General features: G+C 44.9%; 1 long non-coding RNA gene across 1 annotated transcript; it reads left to right on the forward strand.

The window, feature by feature from the left end:
• The first annotated feature begins 5,581 nt into the window (after nt 1-5,581).
• LOC129692342 (uncharacterized) lies at nt 5,582-13,825 on the forward strand. Its single transcript, XR_008722692.1, has 3 exons — nt 5,582-5,637; nt 13,502-13,594; nt 13,744-13,825. It is a non-coding gene; the product is annotated as an uncharacterized LOC129692342 (long non-coding RNA).
• Nucleotides 13,826-14,830: the final 1,005 nt, after the last annotated feature.

Here is a 14,830-nt window from a genome sequence, read left to right on the forward strand (position 1 = left end):
TCGCGGCAGAGACCCTCCGGGCTGAGAACTACAAACATGGCTTCCGAGCAAGGACTTCTAGGATTGTATATGAGAAGTACAAAATGGCATTCGGTCGGCGCTATGCATCTTGGGATTGTTTGTAGTCACGAGTCTGCGTCTTTTCCTGTCTGCTGCTTGGACCGTGGACTCGGAATCGCCTATAAATCCCAGAAGCCCTTGCAGGCTGTTCCCAACATCATAAGCATGTGTTCCTAAGCTTCCCACCCTGCGGCTTGGCGAGGAGTTTGGAAGTAGGCGCGAGAAACCCTCTTTGTCCTCAAACCCCACACAGCCTTTCTCCAGTTTCCTGTGTCTGTAAATCTCCTTACCTTGCCATACCGTCTTAGGGATCACGATTGGGCAGGAGTTTTGTGACGTCATTGCCCTCCGCTGTCCCGGAAGTCAACACACAGTAGCAGCTCCTGCCACTATAGTAAAAAAAAATGTGCTGTCCCTGGTAGCTGGAGAAGGGGTCCTTGGGTCTCTGCACCTTTGATTACGTCATCTGGGGTCAGCCACAGATAATAAGTCTCTTTAAATATATATATAAAGGCCAGGTGTGGCAGCACACGCCTGTCATCCTAGCATTCCTGCAGGCATTGGCAGGCGGGTGTCTTGAGTTTTCTTCACCCAAAAATCCCACTATCCGATGAGTTGTACCGATTTTATTTGACAGTGATTAATACTGTTTTTGTTTTGTTTTGTTTTGTTTTGTTTTTTGTTTTTTAACCACATAACGAACTACTGGAGGGCTGTCACAGTGGCTAAAGAGGTGCCTACTGCTCCAGATGGACCTAGGCTCAATCCCCAACGCCTTGACCACTGTCTGTGAATCCACTTCCAGGGGATCTCACAACTCACACACACAGGAAGGCGAAGGCAATTTTCTAAGAATGAAATAAAATTTCTTAATCATAAGAATAAAACCTCTGATCTAAGAAGGACTCTGAGTGTTATGCCAGGATCACAAGAACCTCAGAGACCACCAGGAGATGACTCGGTGCAGAAGCAAGACAGCTATATTACAAGAGTGATCAAACTCAGTACCCAAGTCTCACCAATACAGCAGTAGAGAACTGGGACCCTGAGCCCTGGGTGAACAGTTTTTTTTTGGGGGGGTGGGAACCGCAAGCAGGGGGATTCCTTGACAGCAAGCAGTGGGGTTCATGCCTTAGCATTACAGGATTGGGTGAAAGTCATACAGCAAGATGACCCTGTAGCTGAGGCACATAATACAATTGTCATTCTTCTAAACTACATCTGGAATGTTGGGAAGAATTTGCCCAAATCATTCTCATTGATTGTTGTCAGGGAGACGCTCTCTGTTTTATACCAAATATTTATTCTGTGATATTTCCTGGAGGCTGTTGCTAGGAGAGTTAACTTTGTTTTCTGCCAAGTAAACATTCTGTGATATTTCCTGGTACCTGAGTTCAGCTCCCAGTCAAGATGGCTTCTCCTTTCAAAATGGAGTCACCCAAGCTAACTTAAACTCCTCAATCACAGAAGTAGAAGAGTAACTAAGATGCCATGCACACATGATACATACCCAATAGAAAGCCTGAACATCAAAGTTAAGATGGAAGATTCTGCTGGAGACATAAATGTCTTCTACTGCAGATTTGTGGCGAGTCTCCTCTTCCATGTTGCCTTTTTTGACTAAAGTATGTGTTCACAAACTCCACAGGAAAAATGAATGTCATAAATTAGAAGCTAATAATAATGACTGGAAGGATGGCTAAGCAGTTAAGAGCAGTTACTGCTCTGCCAAAGGAACTGAATTTAGTTCTCAACATTCAAGTTGGGCTACTCACAGCTGTCTGTCATTTTAGATCCAGGTGATCTGACACTCTCTTCTGGCCTCTGTGAGGACCTCCATTCATCTGTAAACACACACATACACACACACACACAGAGAGAGAGAGAGAGAGAGAGAGAGAGAGAAGAAAGAGGCTAAAGTTGATTTTGCGTTTATGTGTGACAGGGACTCCCATCTGTATTGTCTTCAAAAATCACATAAAAAATGACCTTGGTCCTCTAATCCTCTTGCCTCTACCTCCTGGGTAATGGGATTCCAGTGTGCAGCACCACACCCCAATTCAAGCAGTGGTGAGGATGGGACTCAGACCTTCTCATGATTGCTAAGCATTCGATCACCTGAACCACGTCTTCAAACCCTGACGCGATCCTTTCATTTCCCCCATGCACTCTGCCTGTTGGGAGAATTTTAGGAGGAAGTGCTGATCTAATTGGATATCAGTGGGGGTATTTTGGGGCTCACTGGTACTGTATTGACTGCCAGTTTCCTCACCTCCTGCCCTCCATCTTCCTGTAGCTTAAAGTTCCCTTTATGAACTCCAGGACACTCTTGGAAGATAAACTCCAGGAAAATGGCAGGCAGAGTTGCCCAGTTGGGAGAGCCTTGTTTAGCTACAGGGAAATGAAGTCCAAAAGACCAGAAAGTAGCTTTCAGGAACCTCCATCATTGGCTGGAGGACAGTCTGCCCTTCCTCATCAGTTCTTTGTGTGTGTGTGTGTGTGTAATTATATTTTATTGCATACTGTTTTTCATAATGGATAAATCCACCAACTACTGTCATTTCGTTAATATAATAATTTGTTTATTACAATTTAATCACTTTGCATCTCAGCTGTAGCCCCACCCTCGTCCCCTCCCAATCCTGCCCTCCCTCCTTCCCTCATCTCCTCCTATGCCCCTTCACCAGTCCACTGATAGTAGAGGACCTCCTCCCCTTCCATCTGACCCTAGCCTATCAGGTATCATCAGGACTCATAGTCTTTCTCTGTGGCCTGGTCATACTGCTCCCCCCCTCAGGGGGAGGTGATCAAAGAGCCAGCCACTGAGTTCATGTCAGAGACAAAATTTGGAAACAACCCACATGTCCCTCAACTGAGGAATGGATACAAAAATTATGGTACATTTACACAATGGAATACTACTCAGCAATTAAAAACAAGGGAATTATGAAATTTGAAAGCAAATAGTGGGAACTAGAGAAGATAATCCTGATTGAGCTATCCCAGAAGCAGGAAGACACACAAGGTATATACTCATTTATAAGTAGATATTAGACATATAATATAGGATAAACACACTAAAATCTGTACACCTAAAGAAGCTAAGCAAGAAGGAGGACCCTGGGTAAGATGTTCAATCTTCATTCAGAAAGGCAAAGAAGATGGACATTAGAAGAAGGTGAAAATAAGGAATAAGATAGGAGTCTATCATAGAGGGCCTCTGAAAGACTCTACTCTGCAGGGTATCAAAGCAGATACTGAGACTCATAGTCAAACTTTGGGCAGGGAATCATATGAAAGAAGGAGGAGATAGAAAGATCTGGAAGGGTCTGGAGCACCACAAGGAGAGCAACAGAACCAAAAAATCTGAGCCTAGGGATCTTTTATGAGACTTGATACTCCTCCTCAGTTCTTCACAGAGGTGGGTGCTGTTCTGGTTTCACTTTGTTGCTGCGATGATAAAACTTTCAACCCAGAGGCAACTTGCAGAGAAAAGGATTTGACTTAACCCTTCCAGGTCACAATTTATCGATGAGGGAGGTCATAACAGGACCCATGGCGGAACAACCCCTTGCTCACAGGCTTACACTGAGCTAGCCTTCTTATACTACCCAAGACTTCTGGAATTGAAATGGTGCCACCTGCAATGTTCTGGGTTCTCCTGAATCAGTCAGTGACCACAACAATATCCACATATATGCCCTAATGCCAATCAAATCTACACAATTCCCCCAGTGGAAGCTTCCCTCTCAGATGAGCCTCCTATGTGTCAAGATGACAATTAAAATGGTTTTTAGAAGATGGTGATGCCATGTGGTCAAGGAACTGGCTATCATTAGTTTCATCCAAAAGAGATCTGTACAGTAAGATTATGTGTTCCTTTAGTGAACAGTCTGAAGAACCACAGAGGGCCTTTGAGAATAACTTTCTGAAGGAAACTTTGAGAAGGACAGGGAGCCTGGCAGTTGGGGTATACACCTTTGATCCCAGCATTTGGAAAACAGAGGCAGGTGGCTGTCTCCTGGGTCTACAGAGGGGTTCCAGGACTGCACACAGAAATCATATCTTTAAAAAAAATTAAAAAAGAGAGAGAGAAAGAGGGAGGGAGAGAAGGAAAGAGACTGAGAGAGAGAGAGACATTATCATTTATATACTAGAGATCAAAGTGCACACAAATGGTGGAACACTTGCAGTCTAGCCACAAAGGAGTTGGCAGACGACTCTCCTTCTTGTGACACTGGCCGGGGATGCAGCTCCCAGCCAAGGGATCTCAAAGAAGAGCCAAAACTTTGACATGGAATTCGGCCATGCTGAGCTGTCAAAGCTGGTCCTTTAGGTGTGAAGGTGGTTGATTTATAAGTGTCAGGTTACCAAAATTCAGGAATGGCGATTGTTAATTGATGGAGGAAATCCTACGCCCTTGTTGAATTTTCAAGGCAAGGGATTGTGAGCAGTATAAGAGAAAAGCACATGGGGGCTGGAGAGATGGCTCAGCAGTTAAGAGCACTGGCTGCCTTTCCAGAGGTCCTCATGTTCAATTCCCAGCACCCACATGGCAACTCACAACCATATATACTGGCATCCCAGGCTCTCTTCTCTTCTTGGATGCAATAGAGTGCTCAAAGAAATGATTTTGTGTTTGTTTGTTTTGTTTTTTGAGACAAGTTTTCTCTGTGTGGCCCTGGCTGTCCTGAACTCACTCTGTAGAACAGGCTGGACTCAAACTCACAGAGATCCACCTGTCTTCGCCTACCGAGCTCTGGGATCACTGGCAGGAGAGGGAACAGTGCCCATGGTGACCAGAAGAGGGTGACACATCCCCGAGGGCTGGTAATACATGCATTCCTCAGCTGCCTGGCATGGGTGCCAAGAGCTAATCTCTGGTATATGTCTTCAGCACTGGGCCATCTCCCCAGCCCTCACCTTCTGTGTTTCTAGGCATCAGTGGTGCAGGTAGGGTGCTGAGTGTCCCTCGATATTCATATGTATACATGGATGTATGTGTATATGTAGGTATATATATGTGTGTGTGTGTGTGTATGTATGTATATATACATATATATATGTATATGCATATATTTATGCATGCAAGTATGTATATATGTCTGTATATATGTATCATGTACATATGTATGTATTTGTGTATATATGCATGTATAATTGTACATATGTATAATACACATGTATGTTATATGTATATGTATTATGTATATATGTATTATGTATATATGTATATATGTTTGTATATATGTATGTATTTATGTATATATATATGTATAAATACATATATATGTATGTAAATATGCATATATGTATGTATGTGTGTATGTATATAAGTGCATGTATATATTTTTCCTCCTTTAGGAAAGGAGTAGAACTCCCACCCAGTTCCACAAGCACGCCCCAGCGCAGACTTGCTGCTGTCTCTCTGGAGCCATTTCATTCAGCCCCTAGCGCACACTGCATCTGTGCCTACACACGCCAGCCCGCGCGCAGGCGCCCTGGGCACTTACCGGACCCTTCCGGCCATCCCTCTCAGCTTCCCTTCCGTCCTCCATCCTGACCTCCCAGACCCGGGTAAGGAGCCGCAGGGCCTGGCGTCCGCTCCGGTCGCCTCGGTCCGTCGTGTTTTCTGTGGGGGAGCGGGGTCGGCGGGGCCGGGGCACTGCTGCGCTGGTCGCGGACGGAGGGGCCCAGATGTCTGTACTTCGCGGTGAACCTGCTGCATCCGGGTCCCCACCCCACCTACACCCCATCAGCCTGACGCTCATCACACTCACACCCGACCCCGACCCCGAGCGTCTGCTCGCGTGGCTCGGCTGCCTAGAGCATCCTGCGATCCCTTCTCCATCAAGAGAAAAGCCATCTTTCTCCAGTCACCTTAAGATTCCTTTGCTCTATTCTAGTCCCTCCCCTGCCTTCTCTACGCCCCTGTTCATCAGCGTAGAGTCCTTGATGTAGGAGCCCCTTAGTGCCCATCTGACTCCCTCTCACTTTGCCAGGTGACCAGGGGAAGGTTGGTTTCTTCGGTGTCTCAGTTTCCCCGGGTTGGTCCGCTTGGTTCCGTTAGGTCTGTGTGAGTTCGAGTTGCTGATGGTAATTCCTGACCCAGAGTAGCTGTTTAAATAATATGAGAATAAATAAGAACCATTCCTGGGGCTGCAGCGGGGATACAAAGTGAATAAATTGTAATAAATATATAAAATTAAAGACATAATAATAATAATAATAATAATAATAATAATAATAATAATAATAGCAGCCATTCTAACCCCTAAGTCAAAAGGGTTTCTCCACAGGAAGTGGAGAGTGGTCCAGTGAAGCTGGAACTTCGAATGAAGCCTGTCTGAACATTGGTAGGGTGCCCTTATTGGAGCAGCTGGTACTGCTGGGTTGGGTGTTGAGAGCAATGAGAAATCAGATGAATCACAGAGAACTAATTTACTGGGCTAGCAAGATTGCTCCTCCATTAAAGGCTAGGCTTACAACCCAGAAGACCAGAGACCTAAGTCACTGGGACCGGTTTGGGGCTGGTGTTGGTCCACCATGCTTTTATGTGCTATCTCATTTAATCCTCCTGTCTCTTGGAGACCTACTTTACAGGTAGAATGAGGAATGACTGGCCCAGCATCTTGTTATGTGTGTGTCAAAGCCAAGATTCAAACTTTAGGCATCCTTGTCTCCAAAGCCCGTTTTACCCAGACACTGAAATGACTGCACATGAAGGGAGGGAATGTGGTTGAGTTGGTGGCACACTTGCCTGGTTTGCAAAATAGGTTGGTTCACCAGCACCACACAAAGAGGAAAAGTGAAAGCTGAAGAGAGTGGGAGCCTAGCAAGTCACCCTGTTCCTTCAGTCTTTTTCATTCCTCAGTGCTGGGCTGGGGCAATTGAAGCCTGGTTTTTTGCTTGTTTTGTTTTGTCCATGAAGGGGTCTTACTGTGTAGTCCTGGTCGGCCTGGAACTCACAGAGATCCTGCTGCTTCCCGAGGGCCCAGAATAAACATTTCTCCTCTTGAGCCTTGTTAAGATTTTCAAATGTCACTTAAATATCACCTGCAGTTCAGGTGATATTTTCAGCATGTGAATGAAGGTTTATTTTTGCTTGGTACAAAAGAGGCTTAAAAGAGCCAAACGACTATAGGAAGCCTTAATGTGTGTTCAGTTATAGAACTTGACTGATAGAACAGCTGTGGAAGTAATCCTGCTGTTCACCTCTTTTATTGATTGGAAGCCAGCCTGGGCTACATAGTAAGACCCTTTCTCAAGTGAAAAGACAGTAATTACAGCATTTAGCAGGCAGGGCCAGGTGGATCTCTGTGAAGCCAGCCTGGTCTATAGTGAGTTCCAGGCAGGCAAGGCTACAAAGTGAGAAGAAAGGACATTTCATCCCAAACACATCGTCCATCACTCTATCATGGCTGAGACTTGTTTCTGCCCAAGGCAATTCCATTATCATAACTAGAAAATGGTGATAATTTCATTCTGTTATATAATAATCGAGTTCAAATTCAAATTTGTTACCAAACACATGTCTTTTTTGGCTATTTTTAAACATAACAATTATAATCAACTGTCTTTTATGAAATTTGATTTTCACGGCTCTTTTGAAATCTAGTACAGACTCTTCCCTCTGCTTCCAAGTGCTGGAATCTCAGCTATTTGCTACCATACCTGTCCTTATTGCCTTTTAAAATAGTCTAGGCAACTTGTTCTCTACAGGGAAAAATGGGAAAAGAGATAGTGTGTGTGTGTGTGTGTGCGTGTGTGCGCGCGCTCGCACATGCACACACACACACACACACACACACACACACACACACACACACACGGGAACAGTGAGTATGTGCATGCATGGGAACATGCCAAGAAGTTAAAGGACAGTCTCGGGCGTCAGTCCTCACCTTCCACTGTGTTTGTGACAGACTCTTCTGCCTTTGGCTGGCCAGCCTGCCTGTGCAGATTCTCCTGTCTCTATGTGCTTCTCCCTGAAGGGTTAGTGGGACAACAGAGGCATATGTTTCTGTCCACAGTATTCCTGGGGATTGGGGGTTAGCTCAGGCCATCTGGCTTGTACAGCAAGCGCTTTCACTGCTGAGTACATATGAAGGCCTGTGTCAGTTGTGACTTCATTTTGCCGTGTCCTTTTCTCTTTATGTCCTGTAAACTTAAAGTGAGATCCAGACCTTGAGTGGATTTACAGTAAACGTGTTTGGCAGGTGTGCTTCATAGCTGAGTTGATCATCTTCCAAGGTTCATCTAGGATGGTCCTGTAGCTTCCTGTTAGACTGACTGACTTTCTTTTAAGGCAGCATCTTACTCCGTAGCACAGACTAGCCTGGATCTCAATGTGTAGATCAGGCTGCCTTTGAACTCCCAGAGTTTCTCTTGGAAACTATAGGAAGCCATGAGTGCTGAGACTAAGGGTGTGTGCCACACACTAGGTCAGCTTTGTTTTTATCTTTAAACTCATTGTATTGTATATCTCTGGGCTATGTCCTGTGAGTGCAAGTGAAGAGGACATCAGAACCTTGGACCTGGAGGTTGAGGTGGTTGTGGGCCTTTCATTGTGGCCTTAGCTTGGGTCCTTTGTAAGAGCAGTGTTAGCTTATTATTAAAAGAAGAATGAGGCTGGGTCAACAGATCTTCTATGCAAGAGATTTATTAAATGGGTATGGAGGGTATGGGGGAACAGGGCATGGTGGGGAGAGAGAAAGAAAGAGAAAGGGGCACCCCAAGAGAGAAAGAAAGAAGAACGAGAGAGTGAGAGAGCGAGAGAGAAAGAGAGACCATGTGTCGGGGTCATCCCTTTAAGGGGCAAGGTAACCACACCCTCTAGGTGTGGCCCCCTGGCCAGCAACACATGATAACATCATAAGTTGCTGGGTAACCCAGGAGCAGGTTGTGTTCCAAAATACTAACATTCCTCTCTTTTTCTGTAATTAAAATATGGGGAGCGTGGGCTGCTTTTTTATAAGGTAAGTTAAAGTATATAAATTTAAGCTCATTGGAAGCAACTCTTGGTTGTCATGCAAGGGTTTGAGAGAGAGAAGAATTATAGCAACAAAATGGTCAGATTGCAAGGTCAAGATTAAGGGAAGCCTCTGCCCTAGAAAATTTAGGGTAGAGGGTTGTCAATAGAGAGAGTTGCCAGCCATGAAGGTAGCAGGTAGGGACTGGGGAACACTGGGAGAACCTGGAGCTCCTGTCCTGGTCCTGAAGTACACCATTTTAGCCTTTTGTTAATGAGAAGTGAATAATGGGCATAGATTCTCTTCTGGATACTTCCTGCTGACACTGGAGGCGCTGTAGGGAGGTCAAAAGGCTGAAATGTTGGCCAAGTCCAGGAAGAACAGGCTGTTTTGATGCTATCCAGGGTCTGCAAGAACATCCATGGCTGGGAGGGAAGGTGCAGGTCCATCTTATTGGAAGTCTGTGAGGTCAGAGTTGAACACTTGTAGCTGCTTTGGCGCTGTTGTGGCTATAGGAAACATCTTTGTCTGGCAGGACACTGAAACATATATATAAGCAAAAGATAAAGTTGAGTAGGTTATGGGAAAATCCTTTAGGTATGCATTGAAAACTTTTGGGAGAGCAAACAGAGGTGGAAGTTTTGGATCAATGAGACTTGAACATGGGAACCTCTGTCTACCTGTGGGGACCTTTATTTACCCAATCACTGGCAGTAGTTAAAAAAGGCTTTGTTTTGGATCTGTCATTGAGGTGATGTTTGGTTACAGAAGTGTGTAAACGTGGAGGCCCTAGTGCTAGCTGGCACTAGGTGTAGAAACTTGAAATTCTGCAGAGGACATCCTATCTGGAGGGACGGGCATCTGGTCATCTCCCATTGGGGGCAGAAGTCAGGGACCTTCCAAAGGCATCCAAAGGCAAGGTGTGGCTCAAGCGAGAGGTCCTACCTGGTCCAATAACCCATCAGCTTTTGGCCAGAGACCAGGGCACAGATGCCCAGCAGGCCATGGCCAAGGTGCAGATGCCCAGCAGGGCACAGACAAGGGCACGATGGTTTGCCTAGCACTAGGTCTTCCCCCCAGCGAGAGAGAGGAAGGAGAAACCATGTGCAAGTGGAGACGTACCACCCAAGGGAGAGTGGGGCCCTAAAATGGAGGTCAGCATAGAGGGTCAACCGTAGACAGTTTAGACTATGGCTGGGGGGTGTCCCTCTGTCTCAAAAGACAGTACGAAGTTGCCGGAGCTCTGCAGTCAAGCTTCCCCTACCAAGAGAGGTGTTTTATGCTGAAAAAGTGGAGTGAACTCACCAATCTAGTGGCTGGTCAATAAAGAGAACTCACCAATCCAGCCAGTGTTGCATGCAGTAAACAGCAGTCTGGTAGCTAGGAAATGAAGTCCCAAAAGCAGGAAAAGGGGACGAGTCCCACCTTTTGAGATAGGCAATAAGTGCGGTACTTATCTGGAGTCCACTTGACCTGAGAGGTGGATTTAGGTGGACTTTCTGCAGCTTATAAGAATTACTTTTAAGTTTTAAGAAGGAGATAAAACTTTAGACATGTTAGTATCACAATTGTACTCTGCATTGTAGAAAAAAGCAGTAGACATACATAAATACTTAATAGCATAAGTATTTTTTAAGGTGAGCTCTGAAAAGGCAAAAGCCTTTTATGAAGTAAAAGGGAAACTCACTTAATCTTAACTTTTAGTATAAGCATCCATATTATGGAGGCTTACAATCTTGAGCTTAGAACCATAATAGTACGTGGTATAGTGGAATGTTTTTTTTTTTTTATCAGAATTAGATTAATAAATTAGAGCCCTATTGATAAAGGTTAAAACTCTGGACAGTCAATACAACAGTAGCATAGCAACAGGAGGAAATATTAAGCCTTTTTACCTACTCTGGACAGTCAATACAACAGTAGCATAACAACAGGAGGAAATATTAAGACTATTTAAGATACATTAAATCACCTTAAACGTTGTAACCTTTATAACTTGGATTTACCAACCTTAAAACATTTTTTAGACCCTCAAACATTTATAAATTGCATTACCAACCTTAAGACACCTTTTTAGACTCTCAAACATGTATAACTTATACGTTTATCAACCTTAAGACATCTCTCAAATATGTTTTTTGAGAGGGACCTTTGTATTTAGTTATTTACCATGAGACATAGTTGAGACTGCTATGCACATTTATTGTCCTTTAGCTAAAGGGATGGTAAAAGGTTACATTTAAGCCTGTTTTTTTGAGTCTGGACTGTGTCTAGGCCTGAAAATAGCAGCTCTAGGACTTAGGCTTACGGCCTGGTCTCCTGCATATGAAGAGAACTGGGAAGGCACCTGAAGTCTCCCAACACAGAAATTGGCAATATGTCCGTGGGACCTCATTCTACAGACCTGTAATATTGCTCAGTGCTGGGCGAGAGCTGTGGAGGTTGCTGAGTCAAGGAGCCATTCGTCCTCCATCAGGCCAACGAGCTAGAAGGCTGGAAGTGTTTGTGGCTCTTGTGCTGGTTGAACCTCCATGGCTGGGCACAGAAGACAAGCCTGCTTGGGAGCATTTAGACTTCCAGAGACCAGTTTCCCAGCAGCGAGCTATGGCATGTTGCATCAGCAGCGGGACCTTGGCTGCATTTGAAAAAGTCATCTGGCGGAACTGACTTTTGGATATGCAAACCTCTTGCCTTTTTGTGGGAGTGCCAGTAGCTTCAGAGTGCAGCTAAGGTCTGGAGCCAGTTGGGACAGAACTTACTATTTTTACCAACTCCTATATGGTGACTCAAGGACTACCCTCAGCTGTTTATTAAAAATTGCAGTGAGACCATGTTTGCATCTGTAGGACTATAAATATGTATCTTATGAAATGACTATTAACTTGCATTTGTTAACCATTAAATATTAGGACTTTAGGTTTTGTCCTTGCTAAGTTGGAACCTTAAAAGTCATGAATAAGAGAACAAGACCAAGCATATTTTAACCTTTTGACCTTGTTTTGCAGTGTCCTTTTCCCTTTATCTCCAGTAAACTAAAAGTGAGGTCCAGACCTTGAATGGCTTTACAGTAAATGTGTTCTGCAGTTGTGCTTCATAGCTTGGTTGATCATCTTCTAAGGTTTATCCAGGATGGTTCTGTAGCTTCCTGTTAGACTGACTAACTGACCTACTGATTGACTTTCTTTTACGGCAGAGTCTCATTCCATAGCCCAGGCGAGCCTGGAATTCATTATGTAGATCAGGCTGGCTTTAAACTCCCAGAGTTCCTCTTGCCTCTTTCTCTTGAGTGCTGGGACTAAGGGTGTGTGCCACACACTTGCTCAGATTTGTTTTTATTTTAAAATTCTTTGTATTTGTGTGTCTCTGGGCTGTGTCCTGTGAGTGCAGGTAAAGAGGACACTGGATCCCCTAGACCTGGAGTTAGAGGTGGTTGTGAGTCACTCATTGTGGCCTAACTCATGTCCTTTAAAGAACAGTGTGCACTGCTAACTGCTGAGCCATCTCTTCAGACCCCATTCTTCTTCTGAAAGATCCCCGGAGGGGATCTTCCGTCAGAGAGACCCCCTCCCAAAGAACAACGAGTCCATTCGGATGTAAACAGCAAGAGGCTTTTATTTTGATTCACGAGTACACGGGGCAGCAAGGTCACTCGGGAGAACCTTGGGCGCCTCCTTGGGGAAAAACTGGGGTTTTTATAGGGTTTTAGAGCAGAAGCACTGGTACAGAAGCGAGAGGGCATGGTTACAGGGGGCTGATTGGTACGTTTACATGAGACCACAATTTGCGTCAAAGTTTGGCAGGGGCACCAAGATTCCAGGAACTGGGTGGTCAAGGGGGGTAGGATGACCCCTTGACGTGGCCCACCACCTGTTATTTTGTTTTTTTTCTATCTTAGCTGAAACAGTCTCACAGATATCTATGAGAGTGATTAACACAAACTGTTTTTAGTATGACTGGGGCAGCCTGACCACAGATATCCCAAGTGGGTGACACAGCTAGGATTTTTTAGTAATTTTCCAGTTTCTCATCTGGCCTTCAGAGTTTTACAAAACAGTGGTGTCCCACAAAATGGCGTTAGCTATGTTTAACTTAGGGTGAGGCTGGGGTCTTTCACTTCCTTCTTTCTGCACTGGGCACTGAACCCAGGCCCTGCCACATTCTGCTACAGCCCCAGTGCCTTCTGCCTTGATGATCTATTTTGTTCTTAAAAGTGTGGATGACAAATTCAGTCCTTGCTTTCAGGTTGCCATGTGCTGTCCCCTAACCTGTGATTGTAGAGTTCATGGTTGACCCTTGAGAATAAATTCCACACTGGTGGTGACTGCGCCAGTCCTGGTTACATGATTAATTTTTGCACTGAGATGGAGTCTTGATCTAATGGGAGATGAGGGCTGCGCTCATCCCCACATAGGTTGGTGACACCGATTGCATGACATCTGAGGCGTTTCATTTCCTGTTGCTCATCACAGCCGGCTGACCTTCGAGGGCCATCAGAACCATGTCTCTGCATCAGTTTCTGCTGGAGCCGATCACCTGCCATGCCTGGAACAGGGATCGCACCCGTAAGTGTGCCCTGCTGCTGCTTCTGTGTGGGAGTGGGGCTGCAGCGAGCCTCCCTTGCAGTCTCATCTCTCTGGCCTCCCGCCCCAGTGCTGCAGAGACTAACAAGGGATAGCCATGGGCTAACAGTCATGCTGCCTTCTTCCTCCAGAGATCGCCTTTAGCCCCAATAATCATGAAGTGTACATCTACAAGAAGAATGGGTGTGAGTGGGTGAAAGCTCATGAGCTGAAGGAGCATAACAGACACATCACAGGTAATACGGCTCAGTGTGATGCTTCCAAACACGTAAGTACAGAACCTGGTCAAGTTAAATGCACCTTCCCAGTTCAGGCCATAGCATTTACTGAGATTTCTTTTCTTTTCTTTTCTTTTCTTTCTTTCTTTCTTTCTTTCTTTCTTTCTTTCTTTCTTTCTTTCTTTCTCTCTTTCTCCTTTCTTTCTTTCTTTCCTTCCTTCCTTCTTTCCTTCTTTCTTTCTCTTCTTCCTCTCTCTTTTTTCTCTCTCCCCCTTCCTTCTTTTCTTCCTTTCTTTCTCTTTCTTTTCTTCATGTTTTGAGACAAGGTCTCTCTATGTAGCCATGGCTATCTTGGAACTCACTCTTAGACCAGGCTGGCCTTGAACTCACAGAGATACACCTGCCTCAGCCTCCTAAGTGGTAGGATTAAAGATGTGAACCACTGCCTGGTACTCAGCTACTTAAAAGAATTTTTCTAAAGCTGGGCATTGAGTCCTGGAATTAAAGGCACCTAGCTGAATTTAGAGAAAACTTGAGGGGAAAAATAGTAACCTTCATTCTTATGTGCCTCTTGTGGCTGAGGTGTACATGGCTAGATAAGGTTTCATGCCCCAGATGGCCTGGAACTGTCTATGTAGACCAGGTTGACCTTGAACTCAGAAATCTGTTTGGGATTAAAGAAATCTGTGCTGGGATTAAAGCCATGTGCCACCACACCACAGCTACCTCCTTTATTTTTTTGGCTTTTTTTGAGACAGGTTTTCTCTGTGTAGCCCTGGTTGTCCAGGCTGTAGCCTGGGCTGGTCTTAAATTCAGAAAGATCCACCTTCCTCAGCCTCCCAAATGTAAGGATTAAAGGAGTGAACCACTGCGTGGTGACACATACCTTTAATCCCAGCACTCAGGATACAGAGGCAGTAGGATCGCTCTGAGTTTGAGGCCAGTCTGCTTTTCTACATAGTAAGTTCCAGGACAGCCAGAGCTACAAAGAGATCCCTAT

This window comes from Psammomys obesus, unplaced genomic scaffold, assembly GCF_907164565.1.
Source record: "Psammomys obesus unplaced genomic scaffold, mPsaObe1.curated_primary_1811, whole genome shotgun sequence".
Lineage (NCBI taxonomy): Eukaryota > Metazoa > Chordata > Mammalia > Rodentia > Muridae > Psammomys > Psammomys obesus.